We start from the raw sequence: 21,282 nt of genomic DNA, 5'->3' as shown, positions 1-21,282 counted from the left end.
TCACTACTGATACTGATCCATCTACAGTTTCATCCCTAAACATAAAGAGATCACTAAAAATCATGAAATTTTGGGGGAACACCAACAGTACAAGAGAAAGAATTTCAAAGTCATCATTACCAGATTCATAAGAGATATGATAGCTGGTTAGTTTATGTTCCAACAGTTAGATGAAGTAGCTACTCCAAGCAGATGTGTATTTCTTATAAATGAGAGAGAAAACCGCTGGAAGATCATCTTTCATCCCCCAGATTACCTAAGGCACACACTCTAAATAGATGAATGTTACTTCCCTTTGGGAAATAGAAACTCCTGGTAAATCATATTTAACCACCCTTCAAAAGAGATTACATGAAGAATATGCCATAAAGATGTCTTGTTTTTCTAAGCAAGATGCAACCACCAGTACCATTCACAGTTGCTTATCCAATATCTATTTCTGCCTGCAGTCTTCCTAGGCTCTTCCTTCCGGGGGTATGCTGACCTTGACTTGCATGTCCCAGCAGTGGGATGCTCACTTTGTACTTGGCTCCTTCCTTGGGGTGAACTAAAATCCTTCTACCTGGGACTGTTACTCTTTGGGTCCTGAATAGGCCCTTCTGGGGCTCCCTGGACATGCAGGAGAGATGATTTACATTGAGGGGGACTGAAGCTAGAGCAAATAAGGCTCCAGCTCGCCACCACGCAGCTCATTCTCTTCCCATACCCAGAAGTGCCAGTTCTTCAAGAACTTCTCCCTCATCTGCCCTGGTTCTTCTGCAGAGAGAGACCTACTCACCTGGAAACTTTCTCACACGTCTTCTTCAGACAGTGAATTGAGGCACTCTGTAGGACAGAGCATGGCCTAAGGGGTTCTCCAGGAAGGTGAAGCCTTTGACATGGCCTCAGTTCCAGCCTGGGGGCCAAAGGCTCCAGTGGGGATGGGGTAGGCAGGTGCCACTCAACCAGGCTGCCAAGACACCCCATCCCACTCCATCCACAGCTTGGCCCAGGACACACATAAAGAGCTCAATGAACAGGACTCTTGTCAGTGGTAGGGCTGGGGGTGGGGTGAAGGCACCTGGGGCATGGCTTCTGGCAGGGAGGGCCAAATGGCCTTTCCATTGTGGACCCCTGAGCAAGACTGCCCCTCTTTGGGTCTCTGTCTCCTCATCTGGGAAAGAGAGGGATACTGCCTATGGACCAGACCTCACAGAGTGGAGATGAGGCTAAAGGGAGGAAAGAAATGTGCTGAGTTTTCTGCTCTGCTCCACCTGGAGAGGTAAGGGCAATAGCAATGATGACAGTAGTAGGACACTGAGTCCTCAGAGACCTTGTAAGATGGGTGGTGCTTTCACACTTCCCAGATGAGGAAATGGGCTCATGGAGGCCAGGCTTCAGGCCCAAGGTCACACACAGAATGAGTGTGGGAGTTGTGATTGACCTAGAATCAGAACATCCTGGAGGACAGAGAAGCATTGGTACCTGTGGAGATCCTACCTTTCAGTTCCGCCATTATTTCTAGGCCCTGACCCCCAAGTACTTATCTTCAACCCTGATTTCTCCTGCCCTCACAACTGGGCTCTGTAGCATCTTCACATGAATGGTCATCATGTATAAAACCACACTTCCCTCCCTCTCCTCCTCCACCAGCTACTTCAAACTCCCCTGTAGATGCCCCCTCTCTCCTGGGTACCCAGACTCAATGGTTCAGAATCATCCATGTCCATTTTTCTAGATTCAAGAAGTCATCTGACCATGCTGACTCTAGCTCCAAGTGGAGTGGGTTAAGGAGTGATGGACAGGGGAAAAAATAGAGACAGCAAGCATAGACCCGGTGAGTCTGTGATGGGCATGAGAACAAAGGCAGTGGCTGAGAAGAAGTGCAGATTAAGGAGGACTTCTGAGGGTAGAGGAGATTAGACAATGTTTCTAAACACGGATGGGGGAACGATCTGGTAGAGGAGAGGTTGACATTTAAGGAAGAAAGGATTGTTGCTGGAAGCCTCAGAAGGATTCAGCAACACCCTATCTGTTTGTGCTTTTAAAGGGGAGAGGGTCGAAGGAGAAATATACATATGTTATATATGTATATATATCATATATGCTTGCATATACATACAACACTCTGGAAGGGCGCCAAGGAAACCAACCACAGAGGCTAACTATGAAGGACAGGGTGTCCTGGGCAAAGAGGGGAGATGTTATACCATGCATATGTATTATAACCTCTTCAGAAATTTCAAGAAATTAAATTTATTATTTTTAAAGTTTCAAAGATTAAAACACATTGTACCATTTCTACCAAATGGATAAATCTACCTTTCTTGGACAGGCCCTCCTTGAATTCCAGTGCTCCTGAGAAGTTCGTTCCCAGGCCTGAAGGCAGTTCCCTCCTCCCTGTCTCTGGTAGGCGCAGGCCCCACTTGAAAACAGTCCTAAATCCCAGTAGATCCAAGCAATCCCCCTGCCCCACTGCTTCCACCTACCGGAATCATAGGCCCACAGGCCAGAAGGATACTGGACCCTCCAGGCCACTTGTCCCCTCCCACACTTCCCCACTCCCAGGCACAGACAAGCGAAGCTATTTGCATTGCTTCTGGTATCCCAGTCACCTGGAACTCAGCCCAGCAGTTGTGATTTAATTGATCTCGTATGTAGCCAGACATCAATATTATTTTAAGCTCTCCAAATGATTCTAATGTGCAACAAAGTTTAAGAACCACTGCTGTACACCAAAGCTTAGCCAGTTTTCATCTCAATCTGATTTTAGCACATAAAGGTGTGGAGGAAGATAGGAACACAGGCCAATGGAGTGTGAAGAGCACTTTACTCCTCGTTGCCAGGTCATGTATAGGCTGTGTGATGATGGGCAAGTCACCTGACCTCTCTGGGCTCAGTTTCCTCATACACAAAGTTAAATGGGCACATTCAATGTCAGAGATCTGCTCCACTATCAAGTTCTGGGCTTTACCCCGAGGCCTAATTCCCTCAAAGAATTGCTGTCACCTGCTCCAAGCCTCTCCCTCTGAAGCAGGGTCAACCTGGCTTGTCCTGGAGGCCATTTGAAAAATCTCTCTCAAAAATACTTTCCCACACACCTTTTCTGGGGCACACCCCTTTGTTAATGAGGCAGAAGAGTCTCAGAAGCCCAAGTGGCCTCTAGGACAAGAAGGGCATGGACTGGGGAAAGTTGTGTATGGGGACAGAGGTCGGTAACAGTAATAGAGACGCCACTAGATGGGCTCAATGAGCGAGAGAAAAGATGAGACTGAGCTTCCTGAGGGCGGTGACAGCTGACAGAGCCCTTGTCCCTGGGATGTCTCTGTCTTCAACTCATCTGTAGTTTTACATTTATCCATGAAATATCTTGTGACATACAGGTCAGTAGGGCCTCTCTCTTTCTCCTGAATTGAAAACTTGTTTCCACTAGATAGGAAGGTGTCTCCACTTGGATCGAGTGCATCTTCTAAGTGCATCTGGAAGGTGTCCAAGGCTCTGAGCTAGAGTCATCATCCATGTCTCTGTAATAATCACACTGGCTCTGGGACTGATGGGGATATCAGCTTCCAACATTTGTACGAATGTGTCCCAGTCTCCATGAAGGCTATGCTTGCAAAGAGGAAATATGAGAGATTACATCTAACGAGACCATGGCCTTGATATAGAAGTGATGGCCTCCTTAACCACATCTGTGATTGCAGTGAGCTAGGGGATGTTTTGGACACAGGTGGGAAGGGCAAGCAAGAGTGGATACTCAAGATCTAGTTGGGGAGGCAGGTGTGTCAGCAGGTAAGTTCAGTCGGTCTAGGGTTCCACGTGCTGGCATGAAGTCTGTGCAGGATTGAGGGAGCTGGAGAAAGAGAGGCACTTCTACAGGACTGGGCCTGAAGGGACAGTAAAGACTCAGTTTTGCTTTTTTTTTTTTTTTCCAATTTCAATTTTGTTTTCTTAGAACAGTTGAATATTTGGTAAAACTCTAAAAAATATTAAGAAAATACTTCTCTTCATCCTTGTTCCAAACCCCCCATTTTTGCCCCTTTAAAGTAATCTTTGTTCTGAAACTGGCAGTAATCTATAGAAAGTTTTGTTTTCTTAATTTTGGAAGTGCCTGGAGGAGGAATATAACAGGTAGAGTAAAATTTAGAAAATGTGGCCAGGGGCACCTGGGTGGCTCAGTCAGTTAATCATCTGACTCTGGTTTCGGCTCACTCAGGTCATGATCTCAGGGGTGTGAGAGCGTGCCTGCATCATGCTCTGAGCTGGGTGTGGAGCCTGCATAAGAGTCTCTCTCCCTCTCCCCTCCCCCACAAAAAATTTTTTTGTTCAGTTTTGAAGGAATGGAGAGACCTGAATTCATTGAAAAATGTTTCCATCACTCTGTGAGAGAGAGGATGAAGTTATAGGAGAAAAAATGACAATGGAAGCTGTAAGGTCCCAGAGAAACTAGAGGGAGAGACTTCATCTTAAAGGAAGGGCCAGGCTAGGACCATTGTTCAGTATGGTGGTCCTGGGAACCTCTGGCTTGTGAAGCTAAACCTGTCTGTCCTCCTATCTGGTAATGTATGCTTGATTTGTGCTGAGAGGATACAGGCCACACCTACTGACCCCAAGTTCCACATAAAGCCTGTTTGGTCATGCAGAATGCTGGACACTGCATCAAGATTCTCTGACCCTGCTTTTTTCTTTTCATAAGGACAAGTGTTCGAGGGCACCTGAGTGGCTCAGTCTATTAAGTCTTCCTTTGGCTCAGGTCATGATCTCAGGGTCCTGGGATCGAGTTCTGAGTTGGGCTCCCTGCTCAGCAGGGAGACTGCTTCTCCCTCTCTCTCTGCTCCTCCCCCATGCTTGTGCTCTCTTTCTCTCTCTCAAATAAATAAATAAGATCTTTTTTTTAAAAAGCACAAGTATTTGGCAATAGAATTTTTTCATTAACAAAGATACTTATGCCATTCAAGATAATAATGTTACTACATTTTAAGCCCAAACAAGGAAAAAAATGGAAATGCAAGGGAACCCTGCAATTTGAACCATTAGCACTGCCCCTAAAATAGCACATTGGCACAGACGAGCAAGATATAAAAGGCAGAGAGTTCTCACCACAGCTGTTCCAGCAGGAGACATGTCTTCTCTGTACGAAGTATGAAGGCAATGATTTTACACAAATCAGCTTTTCCGTCACTGTCCTTGGTTGAGAATAGCCATGGGTTCATAGGAAATTATTAGGCTCATTATTTGTCACACACACACACACACACACACTCACACAAGAAAGAAAACACACATCCACCACCTGATCACTTTCAAACTATTAAACTGTTATTAAGAACAAGAAGCCGAGGGGCGCCTGGGTGGCAGAGTCGTTAAGTGTCTGCCTTCGGCTCAGGGCGTGATCCCGGCGTTCTGGGATCGGGCCCCGCATCAGGCTCCTCCGCTGTGAGCCTGCTTCTTCCTCTCCCACTCCCCCTGCTTGGGTTCCCTCTCTCGCTGGCTGTCTCTTCTCTGTCAAATAAATAAATAAAATCTTAAAAAAAAAAAAAACACACACAGAACAAGAAGCCGGGTGCCTGGGTGGCTCAGTCAGTTAAGGATCCGCCTTCGGCTCAGGTCATGGTCTCAGGGTCCTGGGTTCGAGTACCGCGTTGGGCTCCCTGCTCAGCAAGGGAGTCTGCTTCTCCCTCTCCCTCTGTGATCTCTCTCTCTCTAAAATAAATAAATAAATAAAATCTCTAAACTTCACTTTCCTTATAAAAAACAAAAACAAACAAAAAAACCTTCTAAGAAGCCAGCCAGAGCCATACAAGATCCAGGAGCTCACGTACCCACAGGCCAGTGTTACTGAAGACAGTACCCAGCTAGAGGAGGAGCTGCCAGCACTGCAGGACACCTCTCACTTTCCCAGAGCTCCCTGCTCAGCAGCACCAGGCACTGCAGATCCATCCAGATGCTAAGTGCTAAGTTGGCTGATGTTCCTGAATTTGATAACGAAAAGTATAACATCACCATTGAGTCTCCTGCACCTTAAAACACACTATGTAAGGCCATTTGAATATTGTTTAAAAAAGAGAGAGAGAGAAAGAAAGAAAAAGAAAAAGTTTTGTGAATTCCTGAAGCTACCCAATGCATATTTGAGAGTTACAGGAATCCGGGAGGTTGAAGTAAGACAGAAAGAAGTTGTGCAAAACTGTATTCAAATTAAAATCATTTAGGGGCGCCTGGGTGGCTCAGTGGTTAAGCGTCTGCCTTTGGCTCAGGGCGTGATCCCGGCATTCTGGGATTGAGCCCCACATCAGGCTCCTCCGGTATGAGCCTGCTTCTTCCTCTCCCACTCCCCCTGCTTGTGTTCCCTCTCTCGCTGGCTGTCTCTCTCTCTGTCAAAAAAATAAATAAAATCTTAAAAAAAAAAAACCAAATTAAAATCATTTAAGTTGCTTTCAGCTCCTTGTGCCAAAATTCTGTAAACACTCGTCTTCTTTCACACAAAGTGTATACACCTGGGAGGCAGAGTTTCAGGTTAAGATTCAAAATGTGCAGAGAAATTGTGTGAGGTTTGGGAAGCTACTCAACCCTTCTGAGCCTCAGTTTCCACACCTGTAAAATGGGGATCATAGGCCTACTTGACAGAGATGTTAGGTACGTAAAAACGCCTGTCAAGTGTTACTTGCACGTTACTAGCAAAGTATATTTCAAAATAGATGAAAAGATAATATCAATCAGACCACAGATGAGGTGCCCAGCTTTGTAAGCGGCCCCATTCGCAGGAGAATGAGAGGAGCTACAAGTAACTAAGGTTCTTCACAGCTGCACTGGAGAAGACAAACAGGAGAGCTGCAAGTAGGTAGCTATTGTACTTATTGCACAGTGATCTATGTAGCGAGGGTGGAATCCCTAAAAACACTGCAAGATACAGAAACCACCAAATGGCTCCTAGGAAACAACAACAAAGCAATCAGTGCAGCAGATAGGAATGGGAATGGGGTAAACAAAGTGTCAGAGCCACAGGCTCTAAGCAGAAGACACTGAACCACAATGAGCGCTCAGCACCCAGCACATTCTGGAAGTTGTAGTCCTTCAGCCCTGAAAGCAGCCGGCTAGGAGCGACTGGGAGACTACAGCTCCCCCGAACGCCCGAGGAGAGGCCTTTTCTCCCGCTCCGCCCCTCAGAGTACTAGGGGCGGTCCCGCCACCCCCAGAGGAGCCCGCATCTCCCCCAAGCCCCGCTCCCAGAGGCGCAGCGCGGCCCAGCGGGCCCCGGACAGCCTGGCTCGCGCTGTAATCGTGATAGAGCATCTTCACGAACTGCCGATGGCGCCACTTGTTGTGGCCGAAGCCTGATTTCTCGCAAGTCGGCACATCTGACAGCCTGAGGGGAGTTGGCCGCGGGTACAGCCACGCCTCCAGGACTCAGCACGCCCCGCCCTTCCCACCGCCTCGCTCCCCGCACTACTCGCCACGCCCCCCGAGCCACGCCCCTTAGGACAGGCGCGGTGCCGCCGCGCCGCGCATGTTGAGGCCGCCCGGGTTGGGGAATGGGGTTTAGCGGCTCGCGCGGACCTGGCGGTTGGTGAGTCGTCTTGGAAACCGCGCAGAAGCTCCTAAGCCGGTGTTCGAAACGTAAGCTCACCGGTTACGATGGAAATACCGGTACCTGGAAACCTTTTCAAAGCCACCTTTCCCGCCGTCACCTCTGCCCCTCGGGGCTGCCATAATCGTTCCCATGGACCCTCGGTGGTGTGGCTGCCCGCAGAGTGCCCGTTGGACCCCTGCACTGGCCGAACAGCCCATACCTCGTCAGTCCTCTTAGAGGGACTGCGCAGTGCTACGTTGTGAAAAGGAGAAACATGACAATGGACAGGCCCAATGCTGCGTGGTACAGTTGGGAAAGTCAGGCGGGCAGGTCAGTGACCTCCCAATCCCTTGGGGGGGACCAAGCCCAAGCCACTTCTCTGACTCCCCGCTCGGGCTGGTTGACGGGGCCCCCTTTATCCTATCGTGGGCCTCTTGGCCTCATTCAGTCGGGCCAGCAGGACCATAAGCTCCTGTTGTTCCTTCCTAAAAGATCAGGGAAGTTTGTGGAGGAAGGTAGTACGACAGTTTCTGTCCTACTGCCCCGGCTCCTTTGGAACCCCCTTAAATATACCTTTTTAAATATCCCTTCGGAACCACAAAATACTTAAACAATTTGTTGCTGTTGGGGGCTATAGTGAGAATTTTTTTAAGTCGTTTTTCCGTTTATCTGATTGACTCCCAATTACTCCGTCCCTACACACGTCTCAAACTTACTTATGCAAAGTTCCAATTCTGTGCAGGGAGGATGCAAAAAAAAAAAGCAAAATATCCATGGTATGACTTAATGGAGCATCAGTCCTACTGCCAGATTTGGAAGGACCGAAGTTAAGTAATTTCCAAGGTAAGTAATTAAAAATTTAAAACTAAGACGAAGTTGGAAAGTCATATGCCATTGATGATTGTTAATAGTCTATGCCTGAAATGTCAGGATTTTCTCTAAGAAGAAATTCTGAAAAGACCTTATTTCCCATCATTTTAAATAGAAAAAATTATAAGGCGTAGCAAGTCCATCAAAAAACACTGCCAGTTTTCCGCGTCTGGCTGGCTCAGTCACAGGAGCTTGCAATTCTTGATCTCTGGGTGGTGAGTTCAAGCCCCATGTTGGGGTTCAGAGTGAACGGTCAATTCTTCAGGCGTCTTTGGTGCAAAAAGGGTGGTTTTATTAAAGAGCAGGGGACAAGACCCTTGGGCAGAACTGCACTGGGGTGGTGAGGACTGGCCAGTTATATACTTTCAAGTTGGGAGGGAGTTAGGGATAGCGTTAAGTCTCTAAGGAATTTGGAAGCCACGTTTTCAGGACCTTGAGGGGTTGGCTGTTGTTAGGAAAAGGGCATTTACTACTGTCTAGTAAAACCTTAGTCATGAGACCCATCAGATGTATATCAGTGGGCCATATGCTTGGAGGATGATTGCTGACATATACCTTGGCAGGTTGGGGGGTTGTCGGTAGAGATACAGGAAGTTTCCAAAGGAATTTTTATATGTTAAAGAAGACTTATAAGATCCTGGAGGTGGGGTTAATGTTAAGCTAAAATTGCCTTTTGCCTCTAGCAAGTATTGAGTTGAGTTCCTAGAGGAAGGTCACTCTGCCTGTCTCAAGGACTGGTCAATGGGCTGTAAGTTGTAAGGAAATTGAGGGTTTTTTTCTATATTTCTTTTGCCTTTGTTCTCCACATCATGCTAAAAAAATTAAATCAAAAAAATAATACTGTCTTTAGCATACAGTTGCTTTTTGTGTGGTAACAGTGACCTTTTGTAGACCAACAGCCTCAGATATTGTACATCTTGCCGACACTCCAAAGATCTGCAAAATGACTAGTGTGATTGATGGTCTGCTGATTGTATTTGAAAGTAACATAAAACTTTTCCCTGTTTAAAATGTATTTTTTGAAGACTCAATTTAAACTCTTTACATATGTATATAATATATTATATATGTGTCAGCTAAAAGTGTTGAGAGAGAAATAACTGCTATGCAATTTGGGTATTAAAAATTAAAACCTTTGGGGTACCTGGATGGCACAGTCGGTTGAGCGTCTGCCTTCGGCTCAGGTCATGATCTCAGGGTCCTGGGATCAAGTACCACATCGGGCTCCCTGCTCAGCAGAGAGTCTACTTCTCCCTCTGCCCCTCACTCCCACTTGTGCTCTCTCTCTCTCTTGCTCACTCTACTCTCTCTCAAATAAATAAATAAGTAAAATCTTAAAAAAAAAATTAAAACCTTCTTCCAGGAAAACATTAATTGGGGATATATTCTGTGGGTGTGCCTGTATTATGAAATAGATGGCAGGGGCACCTGGGTGGCTCAGTCAGTTTAGCTTCTGCCTTCAGCTCAGGTCATGATCTCAGGGCCCTGGGATCGAGCCCTGCATTGAGCTCCCTGCTCAGGGGGGAGTCTGCTTCTCCCTTTCCCTCTGTCCCCTCTTCATGTGTTTGCTTGCTCTCTCTCTCTAAAATAAATAAATAAATAATCTTTAAAAAAAAAAAGAGAGAGAGAGAAATAGATGCCAAAAATCCCATTGATTTTAAAGATTAAAGTTATAACTTGGTAAACTTGGGGTTGAGAAGTCCTTTCAGATTCTGACCCCAGAGTTCTACAGTCCTGTGTCAGTAATGATCCCTTGCCAGCCTTGGCATACAAACGTGCCCTAATGTTGTGTACTAAACACAGACCTCCTTTGACAACTAAGTTCTCTCCATTTACCATTCTTCTCTGCTCCATTCATGCTACTTCTCCTCATCTTCGCTCCTAAACCCTTTCCAGTCCAGCTTCCCTCCATACCACTTCACCAGAATGGCTTTCATGGGGGTCACCAATGATTGTCATTTTACTAAATTCAAGATTAAGTTTTCGTTCTCTCAGTCTTTTAGCTGCATTTGAAACACGACTGACTACTTCTTCCATCTTAAAACACTTTTCTCTGGATTTGCCTCCTGCCAGATTCACTCCCACCTTACTCTTATCTTTTATTCCTCCTCCTCCTCCACCAGTTCTCTGAGATCCTCAGCCCCCTTCTCTTTCTTATGGGCCCTCTCTTCTCAGAGCAAACCTACAGAGGCTCCCAGCTTTGAATACCATCTATCTGCTCAGCACCCCCAAGCCTGGGTCCTCTTTTCTGGGGGGAGCACTCAGGAGTCATCATTGACTCTCCTTCCCTTCTCACCCAGTCCTCCAGCAAGTCCTGTTGGCACGCATCCTGACTGCAGCCTCTTCTCGCTGTCTCCATTTCTACACTAGTTTCAGCCACTGTCCTCTCATACTGGTCTTCTGCAGACTGCCTCCCAACCCAGCTCCCTGCTTCCCCTCTTACTCTCCTACAGTCCATTCCCCAGTAAGCATCCAGAGTGCTCCATAGAAAACATGAAAGACATGATATATGTTAACCCCACACCCCAACTCCTCCTTTACCCCCCCCCGTTAAACCCTCCCACTGGCTTCTTGTTGCAACAAAATAAAAGCTTAGGGGGTGGGGGGAAAGAAAAGAAAAGAAAAACTTAGATAACCAGATAACCTGGCCTCTGCCTAGTTTTTTGGCCTCATCTCCTATCCTTGCTTGTTTGTACTATTGTATGTCAGATTTTCTGGTATCTAGAGCTGAAAGCAATCTTAACTGAGAAACATATAAAATCATAGAATCTAAAGCATGGGAGGCATGGAAGGAAAAGTCTTGAGAATGTGTTTTAAAAAAACACACAAAAAAATATGCAAAACAATGAAAATATAACTGATCTGTATGTATCTACCCAAAATAACGTAGTAACAAATAACAAAGTGATTTTTTTTTTACAAACCAAGACAACTTACCAAGAAATATAAAAATACCTTTCATAGGGGCGCCTGGGTGGTTCAGTCGTTAAGCGGCTGCCTTCGGCTCAGGGCGTGATCCCGGCGTTCTGGGATCGAGCCCCACGTCAGGCTCCTCCGCTATAAGCCTGCTTCTTCCTCTTCCACTCCCCCTGCTGTGTTCCCTCCCTCGCTGGCTGTCTCTGTCAAATAAATAAAAAAAATCTTAAAAAAAAAAATACCTTTCATTATATTTTGAAAACAAAAAGATATATTTAGTAAATATGAAAGGACAAAAATTTTAACACCTTACATTTCTGGGCCCTAATGCAATAAAATTAGAAATAACAGAAATTGGGAATTTAAAGATGCTCAACTCTTTGAAAATGTTAAAATATTCTTTTAAATAAATTAATGCCTGGATCAGGGTGCAAACCCAAAACACAATCGCAGTGCCTGTAAATACACGTGCTTGCGAATATGGCATACCCGGATATATGCAGTGGTGATCAGAGAGCTCTCTGAGCCAGAAGCTCCTGTAGTGACCAGGTTATGTTCATCCTCCTAACTGTGCCCTGGAGTCATTTACATCATTACAAGTGGGAGCCACAGGGAAGGCAGTACTAGGAACTGTTAACTATTACAGGTACCTGATATGTGGGACTCCCTCCTGCTGAGCCTGACCTTGACTTCAGGATCCTTTCCAGCCAGGGCTCCAGGCAACCGCCACTAATGGATCTGTGTTGTATACAAACTCAAAACTGCCCTCCAACAGCGGGCAGCCTGGAAACTGGCACCAGCAGCTGCCATGGAAAAGAAATGATGGCCGTCAGAAGAATACGTGATCCATCTCACATGAGGACTCAGGATCCCAGGAGTTCTGGTCGGGCCTCAGCTTCACATCTGCCTCATCCACAAAACATTCCTGATCCTCGGGGCGCCTGGGTGGCTCAGTTGGTTAAGCGTCTGCCTTCGGCTCAGGTCATGATCCCAGGGGCCTGGGATTGAGCCCCTGCTCAGGGCGCAGTCTGCTTCTCCCTCTCCCTATGCCACCCCCACCTGCTTGTGTGCACACTCTCTCTCTCAAATAAATAAATAAAATCTTAAAAAAAAAAATTCTGATCCTCACCCCAGCTGTACCTAGTTGTCTCTCTCTCTCTCCTAGAATTTCCCTGCGTGTCTTTCTTTGTAACGCTCTTGCAGGAGAGAGGAAAAATGCTGCTTGTGGAGCACTGTCATGTGCCAGGCACTATGATAATCAAGAAAGCCTATGCCAAAATTTTGCACTTCAACCTAGAGGACATGCCAACAAAGAACTGCCACTGAATTTTCAATCAAGGACCATTCCAAAACTCTTCAGTGACCTCACCAAGCAGTGTGACTCTGGAAAAAAGCTCAAATCTCACCCTAAATGAAATGTCTGTTCCCGGTGCCCGAGAGGACAGAGGCCCAGAGCACACTGTGGCAGATCCCCTGGGCGGAGGTGTGACCCAGCAGTTCAGGAGTGAGTGGGTGTCCTCAGGCAAGTTCTAATTAATTTGTACCTGAATAAAAAAGATCGGGTTAGAGAAAGGGGCTCTTGAGTCTGGTAAGCGAATTTTAAATATACAAAAGTTCATCTGGAAGCCATCACCCTACATTTGCTCTCTAGCTCATAAGATTTCGACTTGAGGCAGAAGAGAGTGAAGGCCACCCTGCTAGGCACTGCCCTAGATCCATTTAGATCTGGATCAGGCTCTAACAGCAGAGAGGCCCACTTGTGTGCTAAAGGACCTACGAGGCGCTGTCTCTCCAGCTAAGCAGGGCTCCAGAAAACCTTAGTGTTTCCAGCATTCTGGACAGCTTCATCTTTCTTCCTTATGTTTTCGAGGTAGAGTTTGTACTCAGGACTGTGTCCTGCTTATACAGAGAAGGATTTAAAGGGCTGCAGACAGGTTAATTCACCCAGAGCTCTGAAGATTGCTACACCAGCAGTTGGTTGTCTCATTTCTTGTATTACTAATGATCCGTTAATTCAGAGACACAGTGTAACAACCTCAAAAGGATGTCAAAACCAGGACTGCAGAGTCCCCAGGCCTGAGCCGCGGGAGGCCATAGCCGTGGGGTTCAGAGTACAAGCTCCTGACACAAGCTTTGCCATTCACCAGCTCCATGATTGTACAAAGTGCTTAACCCCACTCAGCATTCACTTCCTAGACTGTTCAATGGGCACTTGTACCTAAAAGGAATTGAAATGGTCTAGAAAGTCTGTGGCCACTAGTAAATGCTACTGTTACTTGTTGGTGTTAATATCACTACTATCAAACCTGCTCGAGGGAGTGACAACCCTGTGTTCTCTAAGACAAACATGAATGAGAACTAGGCCAATCAATAATCACCTCCCCCAACCCAGCTTTAAAAGCAACTCAGAAAATAGATGTTAAATGCTTCCCCATTAAATGTTTTTTTGTTTTTTGGGGTTTTTTTTAATGTTTATTTCTACAGCAGTATCTCCCCTCCCTGACAAACAGGGAGGGAGAGACAGAAGAGCAGGAGGGGAGAAGTGCCCCAGGACAACAGTCCAGTCTCTGAAGATTCATCCAGGTTGGGACAGTGGCCATCCTGTCCTCTTATCTTCCCGGTGGCTCCCGGCCATTCTTTAAGCTCACCAGCGTTTTGGATTCAATGCTTTCGAATGCTGTGGAATTGCAGGTACTTCCTTGATTTGAACCCCATGCAGAACACCTTGGCAGTCCGCACCTGCTAGCCTCTCCTGCACGCAAGACTCGACTTCCCTGCGCATGCGCTGTAAGCTTCTTGCGCCACTTCTGTCCCCGCAGCTGTCGACTCAGCCTGGCTCGGCTCCCACACCTGTCGCTGGGCTCTGTGGAACTCGGGATCTTCTTGCTTCCTCTTTAAAAGCAGTCTTTGGTTTTATCCCTGCCTCGGCTATCCATCATGTGAGCTTTCTCTAGCTTCACTGTGTTTTAAGGGCCGCACCAGTTCTTTCTGGGCAGCCTGAAACACGGGTATCTGTCCGAGTAGGAAGCTGAGGAAGCTCCCCAACAGCCCCCTGTCAGCCCTGGCTGTTGCCAGAGGGAGAGGCTGGGGCCCCATCACCAGGCCGCCCAGCATGGAGGGAGTTTCCATTGTAGGATAAACCCTGAGAGCAGCTGGTTCCATGTGGGGCTCTACCACGTGAATGGTAGATGCCGTGGGTGAAGGGGAGGCCCCAGGGCCACGTTGGGGACTGCTTGTCTCCAGGCCTGGTGAGGGACTGGCAGGCACTTTGGCTGTGCTGCTGGCCTTCCACTGACTCCCAGTCTTCCCCAGGCCGCCAGCTTTCTGGGTTACAGAACACAACAAAGGTGGGAATGACAGGCTCCCTAAAACCTCATTTCTTTGCATTGGCGGAGACCCTAGGCTGAAGCGTGCAGGATGGGGAAGGACAGCAGCTGTTGGTAGGGTCAGCCGAAGGCAGGGGCTTCACAGCAGTGGTCCACCCCTCCACCCTGGGGCTCTTGCCACCTAGGATCAGGTAGTCGGCCATCACATCCTCATAATTCCAGCCCATCAACAGGTCCTGGATCTGGTCCCATCCGTAGCCCATGGATAACATCACCTCAGTTCTGCCAGGGGTCCTTGTAGTCAGGGAGTGGCTCAATGTAAGGCTTTAGTTCTTCTTCATGGACCATGTTCATCCATGGGTCCTTCATGGTTTCCTCTAAAGCACTTCTCTCACTGGGATTGAGGGTCAGCAATTTCTCTAGTAGGTTTTCACACTCCACAGACCTATAAAGGGGAATGTGGTATATTCCGCTCAGTACCCACTCCCACAGCTCCCTGAAGTCCTATAAAGGCAGGGACCTGCTGGTCACTGGACAGTCATCATATAGAGGATGGCTCCCGGCTCCACACGTCCACTGCGAGGCTCTTGTACTTTTGGCATAAGGGGCACTACCACAGAAGCTGTTCAGCTTATGGCCAACAGTGAACTCGTTGCTGAAGCCAAAGTCTGCAACCTTGATGTTCAGGTCAGCTTCCAAAAGCAGGTTCTCTGGCTTTAGGTCCCTGTGGACGATACCCTCCTGGTGATGGTACTACACAGCGGACACTGTCTGGCAGAATCTGCCCCCGGGGCTGCTGCTCTCTCATGCAGGCATGGTCCAGTGGGTGATCGGGTGCCTATAGCGCACTCCGTGACCAGGCAGAGTGTTTCCATGGTGTCAGTCACCTCCAGTAGTTTCATGACTTGAGGGTCGTGATTCAGGGCCTTTGTGCTCTGGACTTCAAGGAATAGTCTGTGGGGGCTGGAGGAGCTGTGCTGACTCTTGTTAATGACCTTCATGGACGCCTCTGTCCCACTCAGGTTGTGCCAAACCAACCTCACTTCGGCAAAGCCGCCCTGGCCAAAGGTCTTGAGGAGCCGGTAGTTTTCAGTGTGGGTCTCCTGGTCGCAGGGATGGCTGCGAGGTCCTGCAGCTCAGTGACTTACTGCTAGCAATACTAACTAGAAATGCGCCCTAACAGTACTAACAAACTACATAAAGATGGGGGAAAAAAAAAAGAAACAAAAGAGAGAGAGAACAAAGACGGGGAAAGCGAACTGTGGTCAAAAGTCCCTCAGCTCACCAAACACCAGCTCCCTGGCCTAAAAGAACCAACAAACGTAGGCCTGGCCAAGGGCTTATACAGAGAGGTACTTAGGATTCTTTCTTGATGGCTCTTCTTGAAGTCAGTGCAAGAAATGGACCTGTTAAGGCTGGGGGTAATTCACAGTGGTTTTCTCACTTGGGTCTCAGGAACCCTTTACTCTTCATAGAGGGCGAGGAGAACACCCCCAAAGGCCTTTTTGTTTATGTGGCTTATAGCGATTGATATTTGCCTTAGTAAAAATTAAAACCCGAAGGATGCTTTGGTGGCCTTTTCATGTCTAGTTTGGAAATCTGTAATAATTTTTGGTGTTTAAAGAAAGCCATGATGTCTATACTTAAAATAATTCAGTTCCTTTTTCTTGAAACTCTGGCTGATCAGTGTCAAAATGGTACCACAATTTAACTGGCTTCTCAATAGCTATTGACAAAGACTCTCCTTGACTGTACTTTAGTCTTTCTCCTCTCGGCCTGGCCCTCGTAGTCTGTCCTTGGCAGTCCTGCACCACTCAGTTGTAGCAAGAATCTTGCCGAGTTAGTTTAGAGAGAACTCCCCACCCTCAATATCTGATAATATCCTTCATCTCCCCTCTTCGGTATCTGTGAGAAAATAGAACATATGTATCGGTCTCTGCCCCCGGTTCCTGGCACAGGCTCCTGAAACCCTTAAAATTTCCCAAGTGTTCAGACCACTAGGAGCATCTCTTGTTCTAATATTCTGTCTTCAACCCCAGCTCCTGACACAGGGCTTCTAAATCCCTTGGAATTTCCTGGGTGGTAGGAATGTCTTGTTCTAATGAGGCAACTCTGGATGGACTCCTAGATGACTCCTGGACAGAGACTGTCATCAGAAAGACCAAGCCATGATTAGAGCTTGGAATTTGCAGCTCCACGCTGCTGCCCACCCCCCAATCCTCAAGAGAGGGGAAAGGGGCTGGAAATGAAGTTAATGATCTACGTGAGGAAGCCTCCATAAAAATCCCTGTAGATGGGGTTCAGAGAGTTTCCACATGCATGAACACATCCACACTGGGAGGGCGAGGCGCCCCAACTCCCTGGGGACAGAAGCTCCTGTGCTCAGGACCCTCCCTGACCTCACCCAGTGTATGTCTTTTCTAACTATTCACGTATCCTTTATCATATCCTTTAAGAAAATGGCAAGTGGAAGTGTTTCCGGAGCTCTGTGAGCCACTCTAGCAAACGAATTGAACCTAAGGAAGGGGTTGTTGGAACTTCCATTCTAGGGCTAATGAATCAGAAGCACAGGTGATAACCTGGACTTGGATTGGCATCTGAAGTGGGGACGGGGGGTTGCTTTGTGGGACTGAATCCTTAACCTGTGGAACCTGACACTATCTCTGGACAGATAGTGTCAGAATTGAGTTGAATTGTAGGACATCCCAGCTGGTGTCATGGAGAATTGCTTCATGTAGGGAAAAAAACCACACATCTGGTGACCAGAAGTGAAGTGTTTCATGTGAATAGTAAGGGAGACACTCAGGAGGAAGACTCATGCATGGGTGGAAAGACTGTGGGTTTTCCCTTGTACAGCATCTGACCACCCTGGCCTGCCTTCAGCAAGAATCCTGTCTAGTCTCTTTAACTGGAATCTTTTTGTTCCTGAGGTTTCCTCTTAGTAATTTTCCATCCGCTGACCCTGACCCTGCTCTTTGGCTATAAATCCCTATTTTGTGCTGTCCTGGGGATGGGGCCCAGTTCTATATTGAGGCCTCTTTTCCCCCATTGCAACAGTTTCTGAATAAAACCTGCTTTTACTGCTTTAACTACTACTGTCCAGCTCCGGTTTCTTTTTTCTTTTTTCTTCCAACTTGGTTTTTCTTTAATAGTGTAGGGAGATCTGTTGCATAAGACACAATAAAGTACGTTTTCAACTTTTGTAAAACTGAGGGGGAGATAGCTTTCATCATATTTTTGTCTCTTAATTCCAAATTTTGCCCACAGTCTTTGGAGTAGATTTCTTCCTTCCGTGAGCCAGAGAACTTGCTATGGCCATTGCGGTATCTTTAAATGTAGAGGTTGCAGCTGTGGGTGACAGAAGCAAGTCTTCTTTATTTTTGTTAAGCCTGCAGAGCCATCATGCTCCATTTCCATATCGCTCAGCATGGGCCTGGGGATCAGGTATGGGCTTGGCACAAAGACATGACAGGAGGGAGAAATCCATTTATTCCTTCTCTAACGCTCTTCCTTTCTTCATGGAGATCGGAGTCTCTTACCTATATCATTTTCCTTCTCTCTGAAGAACCTCTTTTAACATTTCTTGACAGGGAGATCTACTGGTGACGTAATCCCTCAGTTTTTGTTTGAGAAAGTATTTCCTCCTCCTCCTCCTCCTCCTCCTCCTCCTCTTCTTCTTCTTCTTCTTCTTCTTCTTCTTCTTCTTCAGGATATTTTGCTGGACACAGAGTTCTAGGTTGGTGGGTTTCTGCAGAGAAGTCTAGTGAAAATCTTATCTTTGTTTTTCTATAAATAAGCTGCATTTCCCCCACCTGCCTTCTTGAAATTCAAGATCTTCTCTGTGTCTTTGATTTTTCTGCAGTTTGAATATAATATGCCTAAGTGTAGACTTTTTTTGGTATTTGTCTGCTTACTATTCTTTGAGCTTTCTGGTTGTAGTTTGGTGTCTGTCATTCATTTTGGAAAATTCTCAGCCATTATTACTTCGTATATTCCTTTTTTCGTATCCTTTTGTATTACAGGTATGATTACACTTTTATAATTGTCCTACAGTTCTTAGATATTCTGTTCTGTTTCATTCTTTCTTCTCTTTGCTTTTCAGTTTGGGGAGTTTCTAGTGACATATCTTCAAGCTCACGGATTATTTTCTCAATCATGTCCAGTCTTCTGCTGAGCTCGTCAAAGGCATTATTTATTTCTGTTAGTGTCTTTTGATTTCAGCATTTCCTTCTGGTTCTTAGAGTTTCCATCTCTCTCTTACGTTACCCATCTGTTCTTCCATGTTGTCCACTTTTTCCATTAGAGCCCTTAGCATAATGATCATAGTTATTTTAAGTTCCTGGTCTGATAATTCTAAAATTTCTGCCATATGAGCCTGGTTCTGATGTTTGCTCTGTGTCTGGAAGCTGTAGGTTCTTGCCTTTTAGTGTGCCGTGTAGTTTTGGCTGAAAGCTGAACATGATGTACTGGGTAAAAGGACCTGAGGTAAATATGCCTTTAGTGTGAGGTTCTATGTTTATCTGTGTAGAAAGTTAAGTTATATTTACCGTCTGCTGATGCTTAGGTGTTAGAGGCTAAAATTTCCTGTGGTGCCCTTGTATTTTTTCCGCCACTGTTGTCTTTGGGTTTTCTTGGAGACTTCTAAAACAAAATCAGAGGCTTGCAGTTCTTTCCATCGTAATCTTGTTATTGCTCAGGAGCTATTCGTAACAATGTGGTGGTGAGGTGTGGAGGGAGGGGAATTGTCCTCTAGCCCTATGATTAAGTCAGTTAACTTTTAGTGAGCCAGTGCCTCAGGCTTGGGACCTTCAAAACTGCTTCTCGGCCACTCTCCACCCTCTTGCTTAGGAGAGACTGGAAGGCTACAGGGAACTGGACCTGGTTATTTCCCATTCCCCATGTCTGTGAGGCTGGTAGAACCCAGAATGGTTAGACTTTGGTAAGATAGTTTCCTTGAGGGCAGGGTTTTGTTAAGGGGAACAGAATAGTCTGGGCGTATTTCAAAATGGTTACTTTTTCCCTTCCCCTGAGGGAAGCAGGCATGTTTTCTGTAATCTTCAGGGAGAATTTGAGGAGGCTCCTGGAGGTAAGCTCATGAAAGTGTGGGACCCACCCCCTTAAGTTTTAACTCTCAAGCTTGTGGACACCAAGCCTCTGGCATGCTATTTGTCAATTACAGTGTAAGTTTCTTACCCATCACTGTCTCTAACAGCTGCTTCTGATCCTGGTAAACTGATCGACTGTGTTAACCTCCCTCCAGTTTGGGGTTGGGGGGTAGTAGTTTGCCCTGTGTTCTCAGTTTCCTTATGGATCTAAAAGAAAGTTATCGATTTTCAGTTTGTTTAGCTTTTTTCTTATTGTGAAGACAAGAGTGACAGCTTCCCAAGCTGAAACCAGATGTCTCATTGAGATATTTTTCTAGTTTTCTTTTTCTATGCCAAATAACGATGCTACATGTATTCTTGTATATGTCTCTTGACACACGTGCATTTCTGTTACCTCAGGAGTGAGATACGTGGTCCTAAGCTATGTTCATTGTTAGATCTAGTATACGATGTCAAACCAGTACACTCCCTCTTAAAGCAAATGAGTTCTCATTGCATCACATCCTCACAAACCCTTGGTGTTGGCAGTCTTTTTAATCTTAGGTATTCTGGAGGATGTGGAGTAGTATCTCATTGTGATTTTAATTCAGATGTGCATGAGTATTAAGGAAGTTTAACTTACTTTGATATCTTTTTAAATAAATTATACGTTCAGTTCTTATACCCATTTTTCTGTTAGATTGTCTTTTTCTTATTGACTTACAGGAGTTATTTACACATTCTGAGTGTGAGCCCTTTATCAGTTATATGTGTTAGGTATATCTGTTCTCTTGACTTTCCTCTTCACTCTCTTAATGGTGTCTTTTGATAGGCCCATATTCTTAATTTGAATGTAGTTCAATTTATCAAGCTCTTCCTTTATAGCTATTGCTTTTTGTGATCTGTTTAAGAAATCTTTCCCTAACTAGGGGCACCTGGCCGGCTCTGTTGGGAAGACCATGCAACTCTTGATCTCAGGGTCATGAGTTCAAGCCCCACATTGGGTGTAGAAATTACTTTAAAAAAAAAAAACAAACTTTTTAGGGGCGCCTGGGTGGCTCAGTCATTAAGCGCCTGCCTTCGGCTCAGGGTGTGATCCCAGAGTCCTGGGATCAAGCCCCACATCAGGCTCCTTCGCTGGGAGCCTGCTTCTTCCTCTCCCACTCCCCCTGCTTGGGTTCCCTCTCTCGCTGGCTGTCTCTCTCTGTGTCAAATAAATAAATAAAATCTTCAAAAAAAAATCTTTTTAAAAAAGAAATCTTTCCCTAACTCAGATCATAAAAATAATTTAGTAAAGATTATTTTTTAACATTCATGTTTAAATGTACATTTCTCTTTGAATTGTTATTTATGAATGGTATATGATAGTTTTAAGATTAGCCTTTTGGGGCACCTGGGTGGGTCAGTTGGTTAAGTGTCCAAGTCTTGATTGTGGCCCAGGTCATGATCTCAGGGTTGTGAGATTGAGCCCCATGTCAGGATCTGCACTGGGCATGGAGCCTGCTTAGGATTCTCTCTCTCCCTCTGCTCATCTCCCTGC

General features: G+C 46.1%; 1 long non-coding RNA gene across 2 annotated transcripts; it reads left to right on the top strand.

Moving 5' to 3' along the window:
* The first annotated feature begins 3,895 nt into the window (after positions 1 to 3,895).
* Positions 3,896 to 14,183, top strand: LOC113256763 (uncharacterized). Of its 2 annotated transcripts, XR_008959081.1 has the most exons (4): positions 3,896 to 5,368; positions 6,234 to 7,593; positions 8,289 to 8,389; positions 11,979 to 14,183. It is a non-coding gene; the product is annotated as an uncharacterized LOC113256763 (long non-coding RNA). The 2 variants fall into 2 exon arrangements; XR_008959082.1 differs by lacking the exon at positions 3,896 to 5,368 and having other exon boundaries at positions 7,466 to 7,876.
* Positions 14,184 to 21,282: the final 7,099 nt, after the last annotated feature.

Source organism: Ursus arctos, unplaced genomic scaffold, assembly GCF_023065955.2.
Source record: "Ursus arctos isolate Adak ecotype North America unplaced genomic scaffold, UrsArc2.0 scaffold_14, whole genome shotgun sequence".
NCBI lineage: Eukaryota > Metazoa > Chordata > Mammalia > Carnivora > Ursidae > Ursus > Ursus arctos.
Note: the sequence above shows the minus strand (reverse complement) of the source record. Positions and strands in the feature narration are given on the sequence as shown.